Genomic DNA, 16,983 nt, shown 5'->3' on the forward strand with positions numbered 1-16,983 from the left:
GTCAAGTTAACAGATGTCAAAACCTTCGGCTCATTCTGTGAGAAAATTCTGAATAACGTGACTTCATATGGGCAGCAAAGTGAACAGATATATCTTATTCTAGAAAACTATAAAGATATGTCTATCAAAGGAGCAGCACGAGCAACCAGGGCAACCAAAGACGGCAATTTGAATGTAGGTGCGGTTTGTGAGGTGGTGTCTGAGGAACAGTCCTTACCATCTCCTTTGGATGATTTCTTCGACAGACAGTCCAACAAAATCAGCTACCAGAACTTCTTTGTAAAATATTGCTATTCTCACTACAAATCAGCAAAGCCACTATATTTGGCAGGAGGCTTAAAATCTGACCCAGATAAATGCACAGTGATTTCAGATGGTTTAATAGATGAAGCGAAAGAATCTAGGGCATCTCACGAGGAGGCTGATGATCGCATTATGTTTTCGGTCAATAAGATTCATGCTTTATCAACAGATTGCAGTGTTTCTGTTGTGTCACCTGACACAGACATTTTCGTAAACCTTCTTTGCTATCTCCAAAGTGCATGGCATGGTCTAAATCTTTACTTGCTCAGGAAGGGCGATTTTAAGGTAAAGACAATACGCCAAAAAGAATTGCTTCCTCTACACTTGCTACTGGGTAAGGTCGAGTCTAGTTTAGTGAGAAGCCTGCCTGCAGGACACGCACTAACAGGTTGTGACACTGTGTCAAAAGTTGGCACAAAGTTGGCTTTGTTAAAAGCTCTTAAGCAGTTCAGTCATTTTATCGAAGATTTTGGATTGGATGTGCTTGACGAGGATATGCTCGAAAAAACAGAACAATTTTTAGTGAAAGTAGTAGCTAACAAGGCCTTCATGAACTGTGCAACTTTTGACGAACTTAGACTAAGAATGCGGCAGCAAATAAGAAACATAAGATTTGTGGATCTACCATGCTCGTCAAATGAAATAAGGCAGCATGTTCGAAGGGCTTATTTCCAAGCAAGGTTATGGCTTGAAGCTGGAACAGGGGATGCATCCCAAATCCTTGATGTTACAGAATACGGATACGACAGCAATTTATCCCCCACTTGGTTTGTGCCTCCTCAAAGACCCCTTGATATACCTGAACCATGTAAATGTAAATCCTGTGTCAGGATCACCTGCCCATGCAGACAGAAACAATATGCATGCTCTCACTATTGTAAATGTCGTGAAATGTGCAAAAATCCGATAAACAATGCGAATTAGCAGAGATTCAATTTATTTTTAGTTATATGAGTAGACATTGTTTGGTAATTGTAAAAATTTATATTGTTAGACGAATTGTTTTCAGTACAAATCAGTTATTTTGATCATTTGTAAGCTTTTGTTTATGCTGTTACTCTTCTATCAGATTAAGCCAGCACATGTTTTACTTTTCACAATATTATATACTGTAATTGTTGAATTCTAGTAGCTTGAAGCCTGTCATTGCCATCGCGCCTCGGTGAAAATTAGTTTTTTTCATTTTTCTCAAAAAATGAGTCCCTAAACGCTTCAATACCTTCACAGTGCTAATATAAATATGCATATTGCAGTCATTTTAAGCCCAAGTTTAAGTCTCTAAGCCCTTCAGAAGCTGAGATACGAATTTTCCATATACGCGTCTGATATGAAATATGGGCGTGGCCCCACAGGGTTGGGGCTAGCGACACAAAATTCCCCCCTCGGTGATTTGAGTTACCAATGATCTATTTAACCCGAATCAGTAGCAAAAAACTCTGTACATCGAAGTGCACACTCAACACCTCCCTGCTACTGGAGTATAGAGGCTTTGCTTGTTCACCAAACAATTGAAGCAGAAAAGAGGCATTTTCCCCGTAACAGCTTCTACTTTTGAAGGATCATTTTCTGCAAAATCCTCGAGAATGTGCCCCCAGGTGTGCCTGAGATGTGCCCCAGGTGTGACCCAGGTGGTTCTGCCCGAGGTGTGCCCGAGGTGTGCCCGAGATGTGCCCAGGTTCTTTTCCCAAGGTTTCCCAATTACCATGCCCGAATTTTGCCCGAGATGTGCCCGAGATGTGCCCGAGGTGTGCCCGAGGTGTGCCCCAGGTGGTTCTGCCCGAGGTGTGCCCGAGGTGTGCTTTGTGCCCCAGGTGTGCCCGAGGTGTGCCCGAGGTGTGCCCGAGTTTGTGCCCCAGGTGTGCCCCAGGTGTGCCCCAGATGTGCATCGGCAGATTACCGAGTTACCTGAAATGTAATTCGTTGATGTACATGAATCAAGCAAATAGTTAATCTTTGGAGAAGATTCGGCATTTGTAGGTGTAACCACAGCAGTAACTCAGTAACGTCCAGCGATCAAAATATTGATTAGATTGAGAAGCGGTTCAGAGACATTTCCTGACTGAGAAGCTGCAAACTGATGAAAAGACATGGCTGCTGTGGTATTTTATCGTGGGACCAGTAGTTTCATTGTGATCGAGCTTTTATTTCAGCTTCAAATTGAATACATGAATAGAAGAATAGAAGAATGGAGCAACTTTTTTGATGAACTTCTATTTGATTTTTTTAATTTGATTTTGATGGAAATTTATAATACAATCCTCTACTTTTCCATAATTTAATTCAAACGTTTCTCAATTGCACAAAATCGTCCGTGATCGCTATAAAATAACGTCTAAATTGGATCTCTGTGCAAGGAGAGAGTCTGAGTATATCTATATAATGACCCATTAACAGTCCCGTGCAGGTTAAAAGGTGCAGTTTTCAGAGATCTGACGTTTATACCAGATTATGTTTAACAATCCTGCGGTACCTCAAAAAGAACTGTTAAATAACGGGTGTCTACGAATTTAATGGGTTTGAAAATTTGAAATGCAACCGTTTAAAAGATGGTTTGATGACCCGTTTTATTGCAGTGCAATGGAAAGATCAAAGCATGTGGGTGAATTTATTGCGGCTGGCAATCATGAAGGTCCTCGACCAGTATCATAGCATTTAACGGAATGCGAATTTCCATTGTTTCGCGGCCTATTTACTAATACTAGTGTAAAGTATGGTAAGGGGTAGGGCCATTGGCCGTAGGGGTACTATTGCAGATATAATTGGACGTATAAATGACCTGTTTCTAATATTTTATGATTACGTTATTTGACCGAATGTTGCGTAAACATACATTATTTTGAACGGACATTAAAATGAACGCTTCAGCGTCCAATCAATGCCAAATAAAATAAAGTTGTACTACTAAAATAAACACTTCTTTAACACTGAACACTTCTATAATACATCTTCTAATATAAGTGAGCTTCTAGTAAGCTTCTAGTAAGCTTCTAGTAAGCTTCTAGTAAGCTTCTAGTAAGCTTCTAGTAAGCTTCTAGTAAGCTTCTAGTAAGCTTTTAGTAAGCTTCTAGTAAGCTTCTAGTAAGCTTCTAGTAAGCTTCTAGTAAGCTTCTATTAAGCTTCTAGTAAGCTTTTAGTAACAGTGCTGGCAAAATACGCGCCAGCACTGTTATAATATAATTGATACCGAGAATAAAATCGGTCGCTCGTTTTTTTCCTATTCATTTACAATTGTAATAGATTAAGAAGAACTACCCGAAGGCAGCTGTACTCGGCAATAAAGATTGAATAAACAACAGCTAATTGGACACTTATAACTACCACCCTTATCCCGAAATACTAAGTATCGACCCGAAAGCAACCCAAAGAAATTTTAACTTTATTGCAATTCGTAAGCCACCCTTATCCCGAAATACTAGGTATCGAACTTTATTATAATTCGTAAGTCGTGAATGAATGGGAAAAGCGACCGACCGACTTCATTCTCGGTATCAATTTGCATTTGCGGACGGTTATTCAAATTGATATCATTTCCTTTTGTTTGGGAGAGAGAGAGACACTGTTGCGGTCCACTCTACCCATGATTATGGGTTTTGGTCAAATAAGCATATAGTGTATTCTGCTTAAGAAAGCAGTGATAGCAATGCTGAGTATATCACTAGTTTGAAATGTCACAAGACTCAGTCTGATGAGGCAGGCTCCCGCTGCTCCGGCTGTATGCATGGTGCAAATCCGTATGTGAATTTTCATATTATGAATATGTGTATTATAAGTATTTAGTTCTTTTGTTCCTGTTGCTCGGAGCGGCTTGATGTATTATACACCGTCATATTGCATGAGGTGTTTTTGATAGATTGCGTCTTTGCAGTTTACCGGTTATTTCCCAGATATCATGATATTCACAGCGATCCAGTCGAATTGTAACTTTGTAACACTTTGTAGACTTGGTTCTTACATGTTCGCTACGTAACAAAGAACATGTGCTTTGTGCAAATTCAATGATGTGCATCGCTTTGGAGAGTTTATAGTATCAGTACTCAGTAGCAATGTTGGAGTACTGCAGTAGGTTAGAACCCTCAGACGTCACAACTTGCTATACAGTACCCCTTTCAATCGTCTCAATTTCAGCAGTTGTAATTTTCCGATTAAAACTATCAAAATTTGATCCAGTCCAGAACTCCATGATTTTTGATTATTTCAATTTGAGCGTATTGAAAACAGCACGAATCGTGCTAATAATAATATAAATGCTAGTATAAACGTACTGATTATAAGAGATAGGACAGTGCTATAATTAGCTTATAAATAAATGTGCTTTATAGTAGAAGTTCTATATAAAAGTGATAAATTTCTTAATTTTCTGCGGCATGAACCGATCATGACAGCTGCCCTTGCCATCCGGCACGCAGTCAAGCTTGAAATGAACGGTTCAGTGGTCTAGACTGGTAGTGGTACCTGAACTCTAATCACAGTGTTTCTACCGCGGCTGAGAGAGTCCATTATATCTCAATTTCTCAATAGTTCCCATAGTCTCTGTTTATGAATATGATAGCTTCGGATATCTTCTTCTCCTTATATCGACATAAAGCGAGCTGCACTTCTGCAGTCATATCTTGTGTCGGCTCCCCCAAACTGCAGATAGCCGATTGGTTTGTCAAGGTTAAAACGTTAGTTTGTCCACCAATTATACGAGGGTATGAATGCATATGCACTGCATGGATACGTCTCGAGAAAGCAACTAAGCAGTCATCAGATGACGGGTTTGACTGAGAGATTAACAGATATTGTCCCTCTGACAGTGACTCCTGGGAAAGCACTTCAGACAAGCGGAGAGTTCCCCAGTTTAGTGATTTAAGTGCAAATCTCCACTGCTGGAGGGAGTTTCTTGTAACTGAATAACCACAAATGGTTTAATACCAAACTCACGAAAAAGTTTAACTATTAGATCATTTATACCTCTCCCGTAGCTGCATTTGGATAGGTTGATTTGAGGTAAACCGCATAAAAACGCGGAGCAGATTTAGATTTGGGCAGAGGAACATGTGATGATTCAGTGGGTTTGTCTTTGTCGGTGGGTTTTATCATCCGACTTATATCATGTAAGACGGTGTTATGATTGGTGGTATAAGGTAGCTTGTTTTATATTATTATTCATCAGGTTGTGCTTGATTGTTTATAGGATAAATTGAACAGTGTTATCGGAAGTCTATAATTCTGTTACCCGTAGCTAAAGCTTTTTACTGAAATTCCAAGCTGAAGCTCCCCCCTCCCGGCCCCCTAAAATAATTGCTCCCTGAATTCTTGTATTTTTATTTTTTGGATCCCCTGACTAAACTTCACATTTGAAAACAACGCGATCAGCCGTGCGGTGATCTGTATTGGCTTTAAATTAAGGGTGTTTAATGCTTATGACTGTCATATCGAGGTCACATATCTGATAACGGCAACTTTGATTTTTACAAATTAAGATATTCTAGGGCTGAATATGATAATGCATGGCTGAACTTATTGCAGGCCACAATCTGCAATTTTCATAATTCTGTTGAGCCGATTTGATTTCCATTATCGTAGATTCTTTTTAAAGGGCAGCTCCGGTAGTGTTGTGACATTTTTTATCAATTTCTCTGCTCATTATGTACCTGGTGGAGACACGAACAGAAAGTACAGTAGTAGAATTAGGAGCTGAAGAGCGGATGATGTGGAACCTGATGGTGTGAAGAGATGGTCTAAACACGCTATAAACTATATTCACCCTTAAATCGTTCCAACGGGGAGCTCACACCGCAATTACTGATCTCGTATATTATAATGCTCTATTAATTGTCATATCTGGAATCCTTTTAGAACCTGCTGACTGTTGAAAGATGAGAGTGAAGCTAGGAAAAAGAGAAAAATGAATGATGCCAGCCGCCACGTGTTAAATTTAATTCTTGGGTATGGCGAATATCCCATCAAAGATAAGTAACGACCTTAGCATTCGTCTCCAAGGTGATTAAGATCATGTCATTGGCAAATGGCACTTCCACACAGTTATAACCAGTGGAAGTGTCTACTAATTGACTTGTTAGCACGTTCAGTTGTTACGCCCTTATTTCGCAAGTGCTTTTGTGAAGTTCAGTTGCTACGCCCTTATTCCGTAGTACGTGCTTTTGTGTTATTTATTTACCAATTCTTATCATTCTCAGCTGAATTTTTGTTTAGGATCATATCATGTTCGTGATCAGAAGAAACAATAATTAACCCATTTTGTAGTATGATTAAATCGTGACTGTTTTATTCATTTAACGGGTACATTTTGATATCATTTTGTTTTCCCACCGAAAGTAATTATTTGCAATTGTAGCCCATTTCAGGTATAAAATAGTTTAGTTCACTATGTGAGTTATGTCATACCGAAAAATTCACTTACATTCAACCTATTTGAAAACTATGCCAATAATTTTCGACGCACGGGAAAGAAACGTCCCATTATAGCAATATGGGATCATTCCGAGCAAAACCTAATTACCTAATTGTTCATAGCATCAGACTAAAATTTGCAGCTGCCTTCAACATCAGAGTACGCGTTTGAAAACTTTGAGATCTACCGCAGAGATAGCTTAATTAATTATAGACGGAAAAACTTGTACTCCACGTGATCTTTCTGGGTCCTAATTTTGGTCAAAAAAATCCGCATATAACAGTCGTCAACCAACATAAACGAATGTTTTCTTATTAAACGCTGTTTGAATCCAACTCCTTCAATTGCGCAGACAATGCAATCCATTTACTGACCCGAGTCCTGAACTGCGGTTTCATTAATTCCATATGTTATACTTCTGAGATACTGGGGTTTCCAAACTTATATAAAATATTGTAGTCCTACGGAGGTGTACCCACTTTCTGTGATTAAACCTTGCTCAGCCTTCCCCTCACTTTATTTATCTTTTTACTCCTTGGAGCTAGCTGGTTTAGAGCCACAACAATTATTCAACGTTAGTTGATCAACTGAAGATTTGGGCATAGTTTGTGATCTTCGTGAATTTAACGGCCATACTCCCTTGATGAATACTTGATCTGAGTAAAATCTGTTTGGCCACAAAAGTCTTTATAGAATTAATTTCTGTGGGGATGAATAGGCCCTAATCTGCTGAAGGTAAAACGAAACTTTATACTTGATGTTTTATGATCTGGGTTAGTAATACTATTATTACTATTATTACTATTATTACTAATAGTACTGGGCGTGGCTTGAAAGTGCAATTTATTTTCATAGTGCGTATAATTTTTAACAAAAAATCCAATCCAATTTGTTGAGGCCGAGGATAACCATATTCCGGAAAACTGGTCAGACTAAACACACAGTGGAGTCCCTTGGTTTATTCTTATTATTTATACAGTTCAAGAAAACTAGTCAGGCCGGCGTGAGTCAGCCAGTGTGACCATGGCAACTGAAGATCTAGAAACAAAGTGTGATAGGAATGTGACTTTGCCTTCAATCCCCATTCCCCCATTTCCCTTCCATGCTGTTTGTGCAACACATGGTCACACCTTATGGGACTTAGGGAGGTACTTTTAGGGGAACTTGATAGTCACTACATTTCTGTTTGAGTGGGGAAATCAGTAATCCCGTCTTCCACCTTGTTCCATCAGTTCAAGAATTTGTTCAAAACATCAGCAATAAGTTTGAAATTGCTCGGCCGAGTCTGTACGTGTCTGCGACCTCTGAAATTATGCCAAAATATATGTAATTGCATGGGAGAATTGTACTGTACAAGTAATGGAGATAGTGTTCAATGCATGGTCATTTCCCGACCACCATATTAATTCCTTGCACAACTCTATTTTTAGGGACAATTAAATCTATTTTAGTATCATAATTATTATGTAAAAATATCCTAAAATAGAATAATCTATGTTTGCAAACTGATTTGTAGAACGAGGCCGATCAGGTAATTTTTATGATTCCCATAAACAAATTGTTTTTGGAATGCATTGACAGTCTGATTGATTAAATTCGGACACTAGCATACAAAATTTGGTATCAATATCATATCCATAAATCCATAATGAGATAATGGTTCGGCGCTATGTTCGGCCATGTCGAAAATATCGATTATGTAAAACAAATGATTAATATTCCAACAATTGTAGCTCTTAAAAAGTTCCAAATGCTTGACACTAATTATAAACAAAGTTATTAGTTAAATGGCTAGTTAAGAAAGTACGTGTTGCATTTTAAATACAATAGTACAATATCTGGATATATTTATTAGGGTCTGCCACACTACGCCTCTATTTCCCGAAGGTCTGCCCACACTACGCCATGTGGTGACGGGCCACATGGCGTGGGTCAAAAAAACCGGAATAGAGGCACGGATTTTAAAAATCCGTGCCAGAATTCCCCGAGAGTTCCACGCCAACTGGCGGGAGCTCTGCCCACACTACGCGCCTCGTTGTGTGAATCCGGTTTTTTGACCCACGCCATCATGTGGCCCGTCAGTCGTCACCACATGGCGTAATGTGGGCAGACCTTCGGGGAATAGAGGCGTAGTGTGGGCAGACCCTTAGGCAGGTTCATAATTTCAAATAATATAATTATGAAATAAAATAATATAATTTCGGGGAGCTGGTATCCACTATCCGGGAAGTTGGTCGTTTAGCTCCGGACAGTCTATGCAACGTCTATGCAACGTCCGTGCAACAACAAAAGAACCGTCTATGCAACGTCTATGCAACGTCCCTGCACAATGAACACTCTATGCACACTCCCTGCACGGTCAGTCTATGCAACGTCTATGCAACGTCTATGCAACGTCTACAACCGGCTACTAACCGGCACTTAAAAAGTGGTCACTAGCCGGCTAGTGACCACAAAGTGGCTACTAACCGGCTACTAAGCGGTCACTAGCCGGCTATTAGCCGAGCTCTAAAGCAGACCTATTAGTAGCCGGTTCTAAACCGGCTACTAGCCGGCACTTGAAAAGCGGTCACTAGCCGGCTACTAACCGGCTACTAACCGGCTAGTAACCACCAAGTGGCTACTAACCGGCTACTAACCGGTCACTAGCCGGCTCTTAAGCGGACCTACTAGTAGCCGGTTCCAAACCGGCTACTAGCCGGCACTTAGAAAGCGGTCACTAGCCGGCTACTAACCGGCTACTAACCGGCTACTAACCGGTCACTAGCCGGCTCTTAAGCGGACCTACTAGCCGGCACTCGAAAAGCGGTCGCTAGCCGGCTACTAACCGGCTACTAACCGGCTAGTAACCACCAAGTGGCTACTAACCGGTCACTAGCCGGCTCTAAAGCGGACCTTCTTCGTGGATCGGAATAAGTAATCGGGTTTGGATATATGAGGTGAAAAAATGATCCTACGTCTATGACAAAAGTCTGCGCCTTCACAACATAGACCACTCTGCATAAATTGGGGGTATTATTGGCGTTTGTTTTGCTGCGCGCGACGACAGCTATGTGTTAATTAATTGTTTTATCCAACGCGAATTTCAATTGTCAAACGATGCCGTTTAAATAAATTAGCCCCACATTTGTGTGCGGCGTACTAAATATTCGATTATAATCCTGCACGCGCGCAATGATAAATTACGATTAAAAACATTGTACTTATGAATTAAGCAACTTATATTATTACTGAATATTTTTGTAACTTATGACATGACAACAAAATAATGCAATATCCTATTTTTTTTTGACTCAATAAGATTAAACTTTTCATTGCAAACATTAACGGTTTGAGCAGGGCCGGGAAAATTGATCGTGCGTGGTGTGACCGCGGCGTATTTCTTGTTTATTTTTTATGTTGATTTGAAGGCCATTAAGGCATTTGACCCAGTCATAACAAATTTGAGTATTATATCTTTTACGGTTTTTGCGGAACGTCGTGTTAAAGTTGATGCCCTGGTGTCAGTAAAATGGTAACAAATATATATAATATAAATAATTATAGTGTCCTTAGAATCAGAATGTAACCGTTGTATGGTTATACAACGGTATACTGGGAGACTTTGCGGCAGGAAACTGATCCGGCCTCCTAAATTCTTGACACCACTTTAGGGTTAATGGGTTCCTGCTAGTGTTAATAACAGGTAGCTAAACCTTTGTCATTGTGGCAAGTGTTGTGTGAGTGCTAGCTTCAATGAGCTTATTTGGCCAATTTAGCCCCTGAGCAAGCTAGCTCGAATTTCTCACGCAGAACTGTTTACATTGGTTAATAGAGACATTGGTTAATAGTGACCACGGTTGTGGTTAGGGTTATGAATAGCTTCGGGGTTAGGGTTAAGGTTGGGATTAGGGTGTCTGTATAAGAATCCCTGCAGGGACGTGATCAGTGAAAACGATGTGATCCCCAATTGAGTTCTAACGGATCACCGCAATCGGGGAACGAGGCGGATATTTTCTTTAGACGGGGTTATAGCGGAATACGACGCCGTTGTGCAGCTAGTCAACTCTGGTCTCTCAAAGTCTGCCGCTCTGGAGCAGATACACATTTCTCGGAGTCACTTCTCAAGAAAGCGATGTATCGCTGAAGCAGCAAAAGTTGACCTACCAGGTGTCCAACACGCAATGCGTGTTGGACACCTGGTAGGTCAACCTGGTAGGTCAACCTGCCTACTGGTCGCAGAACGAGAAGGATATTTTCTTTAGACGGGGTTATAGCGGAATACGACGCCGTTGTGCAGCTAGTCAACTCTGGTCTCTCAAAGTCTGCCGCTCTGGAGCAGATACACATTTCTCGGAGTCACTTCTCAAGAAAGCGATGTATCGCTGAAGCAGCAAAAGTTGACCTACCAGGTGTCCAACACGCACTGCTGCAACTACGAGACGTCAGACTTCCTAGTGTTTACACCTTCGCAAACGAGATCTGCAACCGTAATCTTGCCACTCTTAGGACCCTTTGTACCCAAGGCGTCGTCCTAGCGCCCAAAAACAATTACACTGCTCCTCCACCACGAAGAAATTGAATGTAATCAGTTTTCAGTATTTTTTTATTTTTCATAAAAATGTTGTAATCGATTTTGGAACTTACTTTCAAATAACGTGTTTCAAATAATTTGTTTCAAATAATTTGTTTATTTGGCAATAATGAATTATAGCCGGTCTGATTTAGAGTCGCCTAGAGCAGGTTAGTACTAGCCGGTTAGTAGCCGGTTAGTAGCCGGTTAGTAGCCACTTGGTGGGTACTAGCTGGTTAGTAGCCGGTTAGTAGCCGGCTACTAACCAGCTAGTACCCACCAGCCGGCTAGTGACCGCTTTTCAAGTGTCGGCTAGTAGCCGGTTTGGAACTAGAAGGTCCGCTTTAGAGCCGGCTAGTGACCGGTTAGTAGCCACTTGGTGGTTACTAGCCGGTTAGTAGCCGGTTAGTAGCCTGCTAGTGACCGCTTTTCAAGTGTCGGCTAGTAGCCGGTTTGGAACTAGAAGGTCCGCTTTAGAGCCGGCTAGTGACCGGTTAGTAGCCACTTGGTGGTTACTAGCCGGTTAGTAGCCGGTTAGCAGCCGGCTAGCGACCGCTTTTCGAGTGTCGGCTAGTAGGTCCGCTTAAGAGCCGGCTAGTGACCGGTTAGTAGCCGGTTAGTAGCCACTTGGTGGTTACTAGCCGGTTAGTAGCCGGTTAGTAGCCGGCTAGTGACCGCTTTCTAAGTGCCGGCTAGTAGCCGGTTTGGAACCGGCTACTAGTAGGTCTGCTTTAGAGCTCGGCTAATAGCCGGCTAGTGACCGGTTAGTAGCCGGTTAGTAGCCACTTGGTGGTTACTAGCCGGTTAGTAGCCGGTTAGTAGCCGGCTAGCGACCGCTTTTCGAGTGCCGGCTAGTAGGTCCGCTTAAGAGCCGGCTAGTGACCGGTTAGTAGCCGGTTAGTAGCCACTTGGTGGTTACTAGCCGGTTAGTAGCCGGTTTGTAGCCGGCTAGTGACCGCTTTCTAAGTGCCGGCTAGTAGCCGGTTTGGAACCGGCTACTAGTAGGTCTGCTTTAGAGCTTAATAGCCGGCTAGTGACCGCTTAGTAGCCGGTTAGTAGCCACTTTGTGGTCACTAGCCGGCTAGTAGCCGGTTAGTAGCCGGCTAGTGACCACTTTTCAAGTGCCGGTTAGTAGCCGGTTGGTAATGTGAAGTTGAGGAGCTGTTATTACAAAAGTGGCTACTAGCCGGCTAGTAGCCGGCTAGTAGCCGGCTAGTAGCCGGTGTTCATATGGTACTGTGCAGGGACGTTGCATAGACGTTGCATAGACGTTGCATAGACGTTGCATAGACTGACCGTGCAGGGAGTGTGCATAGAGTGTTCATTGTGCAGGGACGTTGCATAGACGTTGCATAGACGGTTCTTTTGTTGTTGCATGGACGTTGCATAGACGTTGCATAGACTGTCCGGAGCTAAACGACCAAGTTGCCCACTATCCGTTGCTAGCTCCTTAGGTTTAATCACCGTCAAATAAATTTCAAGTTCCAACTCTTGTCTACCCTCCGGCCACACCCACACTTTATGGGTTTCTTAATTATACAGGTAAAATATCTAAAATCGGCTTATTTAGTAGGAAGGAGTAACGATAGCTGTTTGAGATTCGTTATAAAATTATTCATTAAAATTATGAAATTATGAACCTGCCTAGTAGTTATCTAGGTACGCATCTCAAATGAAACATGTGGTTAATTTAGACAGTACGTGTTATCTAATTATATCAGTATAGTGTACGTGTTGATTTAACTTTTATTAAGCCGAATATTTAAGGCCGTTTTACAAATAAGTTTTCAGACTCTTATTTAGCATATATTATGTACATATTCATAATTATGTATGTTAAACAATAGAAAATGATTTAAAAGTTTAAACAACGATACTAATAACCATAGTTATCCTACTGAATATCTCAAAGGTATCAGTCTGGATCTCCATGTTTAATAATGCGGATTTTCAAAAACATATAGTTAAGATAAGGTTTGTAGGCTAAAGATCGTGATCCATACATATAAAATGGCCAATTGCGGTGTTGCACAAGCCGTGTCTATTTGCCAGTCTGTATTCTGTAATTCATTGGTTGCACTACGTTCAGTAGCCAGTTTGTCAACGTAGCTGCTAAGAAATATTGTTTGTTTATTCTAAATTTATTTATCAACCGTCGTAAAATATCACAAGGTGCTGCATCAGAGCTTTTCGTCTAGAAGTGGAACAAATTCCTTATAATATGGAGCCAGGGTGTGGACTGGCTACACCTGGTTTAAAGGCTTCAAATTCAATCCTATTACATATAAATACATAATAAATGTAATAGATTTGTAGTGTTGTAATTAGTTGATTAAATTTACATTCAGTGCTGTTATTTTGATACTTTTTCTTTATTGTGGACACTGCAGTTTCATATTTTTGCTATCACTTCGGCATTCGACGCTGTCTTTGCTAAGCAAGAACCAACGATTTATAAGTAAAATAAAAAAGGCATAGGTACATTAGATTAGAAGATACTAAGATACTGCTTTTCTGAATACTTCGTTCACCCAACCACAGTGTTGCGTAATGCGTAGCTCATAATGGCACAGATTCCCTGAGTCTATAAGTTAAAGTAAGATACACGGCCTTTACCAGTTACAATCGTTACCATGGTAACTTTACCAGTTACAATCGTTACCAGTGACACGGGTTACACATCCTCACAGGCAAATTGCAAGCTTTGCTAGTGATTGAAGGCCCCTCTAAAGGGGGCTGTCTCTAATGGACTGACTAATTACTGACTAATTACATACATTATAATCAGTTTAAAATAAAGAATATGGGCATTCCTTAAAATTTGTATCAAACAAAGTCAAATGAAGTTAATTGGGATAAATTATAAAAAATGTAATTGTAATCGATGGTATATTAATTTTAATAGTTGCACGGCAAATTATGAAAGTGAAATAGTTTACAGAGGTGTAAATTCCTTAGGCACAAGTACAATATACATGGATAATATACATATACAAGTACAATATAATGCTGACATTAGTGGACACACATTAGCCTTGGAGGATGTCGACATATCGGTTATGGGTTAATCAGAATCAGAGACTATTCCGCGAATAAAATAGTACAGTTATGTACTATAAATGTTATATAAATGCTTTCAAGTGAATTCTTATTAATACTTCGTCCGTAAAATTTTTTCGTCGACAAGAATACCGTCAAAGCTTTGACAAAGCTTATAATTACTTACAGTACCGGGTACCCATTACTAATTACTTTGCAGAATTACTCAATTATACTCACAGTACCGGGTACCCATTATCAATTTCCATTGATTGGCAAAACCACGTTTAAAAAAAAAAACCCTACATTTTAAAACGTTTCTTCCCTCGCCCTAGCTTCCCTCAGAACTTTTTGACGCTGCAATAAGACGTCCAATCAGTCAAACATGCCTGACCACTGTTCTTTTTCGAGACAGGACTATAATTGTGCGACAGTTCTACCACCACCTGCACAATCTATGGTGATGAACATTGCAACACGTTTGTTTCAACCGGTATTGAATTGAATACCTTTCTTTCTCTTCTTCTTATAAAGTTCATTTCATTATAAATTGTCTGTGTGTTCCACGATCGAGGGTGCTGTTGTCTCAAGATCTTGTCTTTATATGACCGTGTGAATATTTGCATGCGTTAATATTTGATCACGTGTGAATATTTGATCACGTGGTACATGTACCAGCTGCAAGTGGTGTAAGGGGGTATACTCCATTTGCTATTCAACAGCCACTATAAAATATTGTTTGTGGTGCAAGAACGCTCATACAAATATTTTTTGCTCCATTAACTCCTAAAACGTTATAATTTAAAGCTTACCTGCGCGATAAAAGTGAAACGATTTATGATAGTCTCGGATGCTTAAATCCAAATGGTATTGATCCATGGTCTATACGCCAGCTTATACAATTAACAGCAAGCCGTATTATACTACGAACACGTGCTTTATCAAACTATCAAAAATTCGCGGTAATGCTCTCTCTAGACAATCACTATAATCACTCAATCACTATAATCACTCAAATGCAAATGACACAACTCTCAGGTCGGTAATTTCCACCACCATTTTCACCAGTATTGTAAGCATATAATTACAGGGTACGTGCTTTTTCCTGGAATCACGATAATAATCTCGAGAGTCAATCAGTCGATCACAAGATTACATCCTATTGATGACTAGCACTGAGTACATGCACTATTGTTAACATTTCATGCAGGCTCCAGTATCGGTATATCTTAATGCAATCCTATTGGCCTATTGCAAGGTACACCCTCTCTTAAGTAATGATATTTGTTATTCAGCTGGAAATTAGGACCGTCAGGCCAAAATATTTTGTCAAATAAGTGTAATTTTCCCAATTAATATGGGTATCAGACAGTTGTCAAAAAATGATGGTTTCAACCATTAAATGGTTAACGAACAAAATCGCACGGTACGTGTATTTCTATTGGTCAATGCTAATCAGCTGACTATATGATGGTGTTATTTCCCTGACTTGGCACATGATCACGTGTTGTTATTGCCTGCACGTGCTTTAAGTGGACTTTAAGATAATCAAATGAATTATTTTGAAATCATGGGTATGATTCATGTTATGTTAGCCATGCTTAGCCTGCTTGCGACCACCATACTGGAACGGCTCAGCCCTCAGGAGGTACAGTCTGATATCCTCCCCGGGCACAAGTTTTCTATAGAAATATAATTACTTTTAAAAAATTAGGTCTTCCAATTCTGATATTATTATTTCCCTGCGACCTTTGCATCCACAAGTAGGGCTCATTAGAGAAGGGCAGACGTCTGGTTGTTTGTGTACGTGAGTTCTCTTACCAAGTTACCAGAGGCCTCCTCCTCATTTTAACACCTCTGTTTTGATTATCAGATGGTGCATTTTAGCACCTCTGTTCTGGTTACAAGGAGGATAGTTTGGGATTTGTTTAGGGATTGCTAAAAGTTAAAACGGGTGGGAGATTGTTTATACTATCTGGGGATATTTAAAAGTGGGCCTGTTGGATGGCAAGACGCCTTTTTGGTTTGAGTACAACGGAAGTTGCAGTTAAAGTTTACAGTTAAATAACTAGGATATTCGAATTATTGACATAGTATCTGAGGAACACTGAGATATTGTAATTACAATTCTTAACGGTTTATTAAATTTGAAGTACTTTCCCTTGTCACCTTCCTGAACCAAATTGTAAGGAAAAGAGCCTTTTATCACATACTTAACAAAAGTGCTGTAATGCTGTAGTGGAACTGGGAACACCACTTCAGAGCCTACTTAACAACAGTGCTGTAGTGGAACTGGGAACACCACTTCAGAGCTTACTTAACAACAGTGCTGTAGTGGAACTGGGAACACCACTTCAGAGCCTACTTAACAACAGTGCTGTAGTGGAACTGGGAACACCACTTCAGAGCTTACTTAACAACAGTGCTGTAGTGGAACTGGGAACACCACTTCAGAGCCTACTTAACAACAGTGCTGCAGTGCTGTAGTGGAACTGGGAACACCACTTCAGAGCCTACTTAACAACAGTGCTGCAGTGCTGTAGTGGAACTGGGAACACCACTTCAGAGCCTACTTAACAACAGTGCTGTAGTGGAACTGGGAACACCACTTCAGAGCCTACTTAACAACAGTGCTGTAATGCTGTAGTGGAACTGGGAACACCACTTCAGAGCCTACTTAACAACAGTGCTG

The sequence above is a fragment of the Bolinopsis microptera genome, chromosome 8 (genome assembly GCF_026151205.1).
Source record: "Bolinopsis microptera isolate Bmic1 chromosome 8, MBARI_Bmic_1.0, whole genome shotgun sequence".
Taxonomy (NCBI): domain Eukaryota; kingdom Metazoa; phylum Ctenophora; class Tentaculata; order Lobata; family Bolinopsidae; genus Bolinopsis; species Bolinopsis microptera.